The sequence below is a fragment of the Pteropus vampyrus genome, unplaced genomic scaffold (genome assembly GCF_000151845.1).
Source record: "Pteropus vampyrus isolate Shadow unplaced genomic scaffold, Pvam_2.0 Scaffold217, whole genome shotgun sequence".
NCBI classification, from domain to species: domain Eukaryota; kingdom Metazoa; phylum Chordata; class Mammalia; order Chiroptera; family Pteropodidae; genus Pteropus; species Pteropus vampyrus.
In genome coordinates, this window is record NW_011888998.1 from 1031406 (window position 1) to 1040203 (window position 8798).

Here is an 8798-nt window from a genome sequence, read left to right on the forward strand (position 1 = left end):
GAAAGTTTCCTTCCAGCTTCTTCATTCCATAGCTTATTGCGAAGCATTGTTTAACCCTGAGCACCTGTCATGCCTGGCTCAGTGTTTGATTCCTGCCCTCTAGCGGCTGCAGTCTGGGGAGAGAGTCAGGGAACTAAATCTGCAGTTACTATCCGATGAGATAGCTGTCAGCCTTTGCTAGTAAAACCCAGAGGCGCCTCACCCATGGTGGCTACAGAGAGCCAAGACAAACTGAGGGTGTTAGGGCAGGGTTCCGGAAAATAAAAAACTGCTCTTTCAAAGAAGAGGGGAGACCAGCCAGGCAGAGAAGGAAGAAGACCCCAAGTTTTGAAGCAAGAGATGTGTGCGGAATTATGTTTGTCATCTGCTAATTGATATTGGGTAGGCTGTTAACCTCTCTGAGTCTGTTTCCTTGTTTGTCAGCCAGGCCAAACAAGGCCTTACTGTGAGGTTAAGAGCTAAAATGTTTCTGCTTAAAATGTTTCACATATATTAGGTGAACGGCTACATTGTTATTTTTGTTATTGTTGGAGAAATAGAGGGGTTCTCAAGCCCCCTGGGGGAAGGAGTTTGGTTTGTTGGGGGACAGAGCTAGAAGTGCAGGCCTGCAGGTCAACAATGGCCTTACACGTCCTGCTAAGGAGTTTGGACTTCATCCATACGGGAAATTGGGAGCAAATTCAGGATTTTAAGTGGAGGAGCATTGTGATCAGATTTGTACCATTGAAACATGGAATATTTGGGGTTCCTCTTTGGAAGAAATTGAAGTACTAAGTGAAATCACCAAGGCACCATCTAAGATTAGAAATAACCCAGATGGGGTTGGAATCTTCAGAAAAACACGAGACCAACGTTTCGGAGGCTTTCTCTGAAGGAGCGCCATCTGCTGGGCAATCAGGGAGTTTGGAACCACAGAGAGCAGACAAGTCCCTCTCCTCCACCGCCTCATTTCTTCCAGAATTTCTTTTTAATAATCTCTTGCATTTGCATTTTGGGCTTTCTGGCCCCCAGGGATCCTGCATGGGAGGTGGGGTATGGTTGGACTTTCTAACTCTCATCTTAAAGGTGAAGAAATTCTGAGAACTGGGAACCCTGTGACTAAGCCAGGCTGTGTCCACAGGGCTAGGGACCCCCTCGGGCCCCACTCACTATTTCCAGAAAGTGGCCTGCCCTGCCCCCCTCATCAAGTGGATGAGAAGAAAGACTCTGGAACACCAAACCTCCCACTCAACAGAAAATAGGCCTTGGTCCTAATCTCAGTTTAGCAATTCACATTCTTAAAAATAAACATTTATAAGGGAATAGCAATTTATAAATCCCTTTCCCAGGCTCCCCACTCCATGACCAAGTGTCCCCATCTGTGGATGAAAGGGACTGGGTTGGAGCTGCCTATCTCAGGCCACCTCAGTCCTCCAGTTCCCCCACCTCTGGGAAGCTGCCTCAACCCTGGGTGGTAATGACCCCCTCACCTCGCTCCTCTCACCCACACACCTCTCAGGTTGGCCTCTTCTCTAGTCCCGTGGCCACGTCCTCTGTTCAGACCCTCATAGTCTCGCTTGAGGACAACTTCGCAGCCTCCCCACTGCAATCCCCACCCTCCACATCATAGCTAGATTCCTCCCGCCCTTTCAGAAATTCCTCTCAGCCGCAAATCTGACTACATTGTCACAGCTTAAATACCCTTCCTCAGCTCCCCCAGCCTTCCAGATGATTTCTCGGCCTCTGTCTTGGCCTCTAAGGACCTCCACAAAGTTCCCGCCCTCCAACCTCCCCTCCTTACTGGGAGACCATTAGGAGTAAGTAACTACTACTGCTACTTGCCTCCCTGGCGTGGCCTATCACCTCTACCCAGAATGCCCCCCCCCCCCCCCGCCTGTGTACCTGGGAAATGCAAGCCACAGTGTCTCCACCTCATCCCCAAACAGACAAAACATTTTAGGGACTCCTCAGGATGGTGACGATATCATTAATCCTTGTAGGCCCAGAGCATCAGGGTGCTGGGCATGCAGGATCTAAATGTGTAAGAAATAACTAAATGGAATAAACGTGTAGCAAATGACTGAACTGAATGAAAGTCAGAAATCAAAGAGCTTGGAGACAGCACGACAGCACCAGCTTTGAGAGTAACCTTTACAATGTCCCCTTTTCCTCTGAGCCCATTTATGGCCTATGACTGGCACAAGGATCAGACCCAAGAAATCAGCAGTATTTCACATCCCCCTGCTTTGGGACTGGCTTCCCTCTCCCTTTGCCTCGGGCTCTGACTGGAGCATAGGTCAGGATGACTGACAACTGCCCTATTAATCTAGGCTTGTGATAACAGCCTCCAGCACCAGACTGTGCTAGTGTCATTCAGGGCTGAGAGAAATGCTGGCTCCTGCTTTCCCTTCCCAAGGGCCAGGAGCTGGTGACCTGGCTAAAGAATGTGCTTTGCTTGGGGTTTACATTCCAGGATCAGCTCGGGAGGCCAAGGGCTCAGGTTGCCAGTAGGAGCCAGGCATGGGGCAGGGAGGTGGCACTGGGCAGACCTTCCTCCCCCTCCCTCCCGGACACACGGTTCATGCCCTACCCTACCTGGGCCTCCCTGGGCCTCCCTAAGTGCAGAGTGGCAGCTGTGGAGGCAGAGCCAGGAAGAAGATGACACTCAGCCCCCCACAGGGAGCAGCATTTAAATGGAGTATGAAGTACTGAGCCCTGAGCCACAGTACCCACCACCATAAATCCCTGGCCTCTAAGGAGCTCTTAACAGTTTACAAAGAGCCTCCCTGTTCAGGGTCTCCTTTGATCATTTAAGAACTGAAGACTAGGGAGACTAAGTCACCTGTCCCCGGTCATGTGGCCAGAAAGGGACAGAGCTATGTCCTCTGACTTCCATTCTGAGATACATGTTCTCCTGCCTCATGGGGTACAACATCAACAGATCCTGTACCCCAGAATCTCACCCAAGGCCTTGACTTCACAAGGTCCATGAAGCATCAATAAAATAGTGGATGTGAAAGAATCGACCCCTGTAAAGATGAGAGGTTTTTATTTACTTATACCCCATCACCGCCCATCAAGGATCACAGATGACTTACAGCAACCACACAGTGGGGTTAGTCAGTGGACAGTTCTTGGCGACTCTGGGTGCCCAGTGGATGAACCCCACAAAACATTTACTCCATTCACAAGCACAGGTGCCCCATCCATTTCCACACCCCACAACAATGGGGGTTACACAACCCCAAAGACTGAGAAAAGGACTTAGGAGTGAGGGACAGAAAAAGAGAAAGATCTTTTTGTTTTGCTGTTAACAGTGAGGTAAGGAGACCCTTTCTAAAACACTGACTAGAAGCCCTAGACTAAATCTACACGAATGTCCAGTCATCTCACCTCCCAACTCTCAGAATCCCCTTGTTCTGGTGTTTGAAAACCATCGCTGAGAGTAATTAAGAGGCCCTTCCTCTTCTCCCCCAAGTCAGGCTGCTCTCTACCTCCCACAGCACAGAGCTCCAGTCTTGAGCAGTTTCACCACCACTTCCTAGCTCTGAGCTTATCTTAACTGTCCTCTGTCCCCGGTCAGATCAGCTGTAACTCAGGGAGTCTGATAAGCCCTCTGCTGTCATAGCTAACCCCGCCATACGCTTGAGTCTCTGCCAGAACTGGGGGAGGGAACTTGGGAGGGTCAGAGCCCAGCAAAAAACCCAAGCAAACTATAGAAAACCATCGATCAGACAGCCTCACATCTTTCATCCCCCAGCAAGCTCGCATGGGGATCATGAAGCACATTGCAGTAACCTGTGACACAGAGAAGTGTCTTCTATGTGAGGCTTGGGGAATCAAGAATCCTCTAAGCACGATGGCTAAGAGCACTGTTTCTGGAGCCAGATTGCCTGGGCTCCAGTCCGGCTCCACCACTTGCCAGCTTCGTGACCCTGAATGGGCAATTATTTAATGTCTCTGTGTCTCAGTTCCCTCATCTGTGCAATGGAGATAATCACATGTTAGTACCTACTTCATAGAGTCACGGTGAGGATTGAATTGATTCATACAGTGGTTAGTACCCACTGTGTGAACTGTATAGAAGAGAATCATTCTTATCCATCGAGTTGCTGAGAGATGAGAGATAGTCATAGTCAATTAGTGGCAGAGCAGAGCAGAACCTCATCGTGCCGGTCTGCGGGCGGAAGAGGGAATGGGGCTCCTGAATCTCTTATAGCAAAAGGATCAGTTAATAGGTGAGCAAAAGAATGAGAGTGACTGAGATTTCTAATCTGTCTCTACTTAAATATTTCAGAGAAGTTACAGCAGAGTGGAAATGGACCTCAGAGTTTATTTTTCCAAATCCCTTTTTATAGATGAGGAAACTGCCCCCGAGAGAGAAAGTCCTTGGTCATGACCACAGTGTGGGGTGGCGGTAAAAGAGGAGCTGGAACCCAGGACTCCTGGCTTCTGTCTGTGCGTGTTCTTCCTGCTGCTCCAGGCAGGAGTCGGGGCAAGCTCTCTGGCTTGGGGAGAAGAGCTAGCTTCTCATTGGGTCACATCCCTCCCAGGACTAGCCTGTGAACAACATCCCCATTGTAATCAAGAGCCTGGGACTGTTTTTGGTGTTCGCAGCACAAAATTTCCCTAAAATCCTGGCAAGCCTTACTAAAATGTAGACTATACGCAGCTCATTAGTTCCATCTTGTATTTCTTGAACCCATTTGGACATCACGAGGCAATGCAATCCTTAAGGATGAGCTGTGACATCGAACCGACATTGCCTCCCAGCTCTGTTACTGCAAGCTAGGAGTGGGTTGTCTAGGACATGACACTATATCGAGGATGCTCAGAACCAGGCCCGGTTCAGTAAATGTTAGATTTATTATTATACCTATTATTGTAGTTGCTCAGTACATATTTGTTGAATGAATGAATATACGAATAAACAAATGAATGATTGGACCACTGAAGGAACAAATTGCCTAAGCAGACCCCAATTTATGGTTACAGCTCTGGGCATCCCATAAAACTTGCTAGGCTTAGTTTTGTCAGAAGAGGGCAGCATTGGATCAGGAATGCCAATTTGCCAAAGATTTCCAAGATTTATAACTCTCTCTTTGGGCTCCCACCTCCCAGTCTATCTTGGGAGGCCACTTCTAATGTGCAGGTTCTTATCCGGAAAGTTCCACCAGTCCCTGAGAGGGGAAGGTCAGTATCTTTAAGGCTGTACTGTCCACCACCCAGGGTGACTGAGGGCTGGAACTAAGGTCTGGAAACGAAATGTGATGGTTGAGGTCTCGGGCTGGAATTGGGTGGTGAGCTGAGCCCTGCAGCCCTTTTCCCAGAGAAAAGGGACGAGGGGCTCAGGCATTCATACTAAAGCAAATTCCAAATGAGGAGTTAGCTCCTCAGAAACAGAGAATGCTCGGCTGACCCTTCTCTACTCTCTCCGGCCCCCACCACGTTCTGAATCTCCCCCATCCCATCCCTGAAGGCCTTTCCTCACAGTTTACCAAATCCTATCCTTCCTTCAAGGCCTCTGTGAGGCCCACTCTGGAACCCCTGAGCCAGAATAAGACTCACCCTGTCAGCCCGGCATGGCGCTTTGTACCTCTCTTGAGAGCCTTCCCACTTTCTGCCTTGGATTATATGGTAAATCATGCATTTATCTTATTTCCCTTACTAAACTGTAAACTTCCTAACAGCGGGAGCTAATCATAGGCATCCCTCAAGACTCATCATGGGGGGGCTCCATAGTGTAGTGGTCAGCACGTCTGCTTTACACGCAGAAGGTCCTGGGTTTGCACCCCAGGTGGAGCCAGGGAAACAGCAACATCCATAGGTCAGGGGTGGAAGGAGTGGGGGGCATCAAAGAAGGGGGAAAAAAAAGACTGACCATGGAAGCATTTCTTTTTCAGGAGAACTGCTTTCCCACCCCCACTCCCCAACTCACCCCAAAGCCTGCCCTTGGTGTCCCTCTCCTGCCCCCCTGCTAGCACCCTGCACGCCACACATTACCACAGTCCTTACTCAGAGCCGCATTCCAACATCCCCTTACTCGTCAGGACCCACACAGACACACACAGATTGTGACATGTATAAAAACTGGGGCAGACACTTGTTCCTAATTGTTTTCATAGTGTGGCATCTCATAGGCCAAACAGATAGTTAATCCTCACAGCCCTGCAGACATCGATCAGTGATCGCGCATGGGGGTGGGAGTGGAAGGTGGGGAGTAGCCTTCCTCTTCCCAGGACTGGATGGTGGGGCAGGCAGGACTGAAATAGCTCAGTCCAGATTCCCGGCACATTGGGAACACGTGACCCAGGAATTCCCCCAGGATCTGCTGGCAGCAGTCACCTGACATAATTAGGCTCCCTATCAGGCATTCAGTCTCTCTTTAAGGAATTTGAGTTGAGTTTCATTAGTTAAGATCATTTCCGAGTTTGTCTGCCTCCCTCGCCTGTCTGCTGTGGACAGATAGCAGCCAGGTCCACTCTTCACTAAAGCCCTTTTCTGCAGTCCCACAAGAGCTTTGGTTAAAATAGGGGAGATCTCTTTTCTCTGGGGTGTTTAGTCATCCATGCCTTGCCCCTTAAATAGGGATCCACATTCTGGTCAAAGGAAGCTGAAGTGGGATTAGGAAAGATGCAAGGGTAACAGTTGATCTAACCCCCATTGCCATCGCCAATTTATCTGATAATATAATGGAGGGAAATTGGTCATCTGTAGATGCTTTCACTTTAGCCTTTGAATTCCATTTCACTCATATTCCTTTGGTTCCTAGCACCTATTGAGTGCCTTTTTTGTGCCTAGTAGTGCATTAGGTGTTGGGGACACCTGAAAGCACTCATAAGACTCTAGATTAAGCCTGAAAGGGAAGCTTAGGTTCATCTGTATGATTCTTCCATCTTACTTATGAGGAAATGATTCATATAGCTCACTGTCTCACATCCTTCGGGTCTCAGCTTAAAAGGCCCTGTCTCCAGGAATCTGCCCCTGATCAACTTCTTCCTGTATGGGTTAGGGGTTCCTTCCTGTTATACACCCCAAGGGCATTCTGTTTTCCCCCATCATGGACATATCTTTCTTTGTCTAGGATTTGCTTGTTATTTCTCACTAGACTGAGAATTCTCTCAGAGCAAAGACTATGTCCGTCTTGTCACCATCATATCCCTAGGCCCAGCACATAGTGGACACCAGTATCTATAGAATGAATAAGGGATTGGTAAAAGCCCCAGAACTATTTGGTATCAGTCAGTACTAAACTCAGGTTTCCCAACACTGAGCCCTGTGCTTGCTCTTATAATACCCACACTTCTTCTTGAGAGCTCTAATCCATCCTGATGGTCCCAGCTAGCTGGGCTCCCAGGAAAAGATGCCGATCTTAAGGGAGAAAGGAAACAGCAGGTCAAGGGAACCATCATCTATTTTTGCAGGCAATCCAAGCAAGAGAGGAGGCAGTCAGAGGGAAGAATGCCAAACTGGCTGCCACCTCCCGTAGCCCTCCAGATTTGGGGAAGGGGGTTGATTTCTTGTATAAGTGGATCCTCTCCAGCCACAAAAGGACAAAGGTCCCCATTCTCTACCCCTAACTCACACTAGAAAGGATCAAAGCACCAGTAGAAATAGAAAAATGGGCAGACACTAAATACAAAATTCAGTCACTGGGGATCTTGTCCTCCTTGATCCTCAGCATGCCCCGAGTACACAGCTGGAGGCACCATTCTCCTAGTGGTCTGAATCTCAGCTATGCCCCAACAGTTGTGCGGTCTTGGGCAGAATAATACCCACTTTACAAGACTGAGTTATCATGAAGAATCAAGGGGAAATGTTTCTTTCTCCCCATTACAGTCCACATTTTAGAGGGAAGAGAAGAGCCTATGGATATTCTCATTTCACTCTAAGTGACATTCAGAATGGGGATTCTGGACCTAGTGCTTCAGATCTTAAAAACCGAGCCAAACCTCATAACTTACCACCAGTTCTCCTGACTCCAAAATCACAGAGAGGAATATTTTGGGTGGGCAGCTATTTACACATTTAGGGTTACAAGTTAAATAGTAGGAGTGTACATTTTTAATGAATGAATGTTCTCTCCATCTCCTTCTAACACTTCGTAAATTCTACCACATGTTGAGGGACTCACTCAATCCTAGAAGCCTTCTTTGATGAAGAGGTAAGAACTTTCCAGAACTGAATTTCTGGGATTCATTTAGGGTTGATCTAACTGAAGGCAGATGAACTCAGAACCCTGGAACAGCTCTCCACCACTTCTCCCACTTAGCTGGAGTCCGCCTCCATCTCATTCCATCCCTTTCTCCCGCTATAGTCTTAAAGAAGTACTTACTGATTTTGGCTGGAGAGAAGCAAATTACTCAGGATGGAGAAATATTTTGGTGGCCTCTAGTAGCTGTCGGAGTGCTAACTGAGAACACAGCACCATAGAAGGCCAACAGGTGGCTCCAACCAAGACCAAGAGCCACTCAGAGGCAAGTGCAGTTCCAGGGCCCCTCAAAGGTTTCAGACCCCAAAAGTACCAATCCCACGAAGCAGTCTCCACTGGTGTCCCTTACTCTCTCTGCCTGTCCAGGAGGAGTGGGTGAGGGGGCGGGGGGCTCAGGTAGGCGTGGCCCCATTGACATCTTTTCCAGCCACGCGGAGGGGAGGAAGCGGGGCCGGAGCCTTGAGCGGACCAATGCGGGCGGCCCCGGTCACGCGTAGCCGGCGAGCGGACCAATGGGCGCTGGGGGGCGTGGCCAGTACCTCCAACTCCGAGCGTTTATAGCAAGTTGGAATGCGGCGCCTGGGCGCGCTCGGGGGCGGCTGAGAGT

At 49.0% G+C, this 8798-nt stretch overlaps 1 long non-coding RNA gene across 1 annotated transcript in view; it reads right to left on the minus strand.

Moving 5' to 3' along the window:
• Window positions 1-8505, minus strand: part of LOC111747283 — a 30056-nt gene extending 21551 nt beyond the window's left edge. Inside the window, exon 1 of the long non-coding RNA XR_002783472.1 lies at window positions 8315-8505. This is a non-coding gene — a long non-coding RNA (uncharacterized LOC111747283). The remainder of the gene's footprint in view (window positions 1-8314) is intronic.
• Between the last annotated feature and the right edge of the window lie 293 nt (window positions 8506-8798).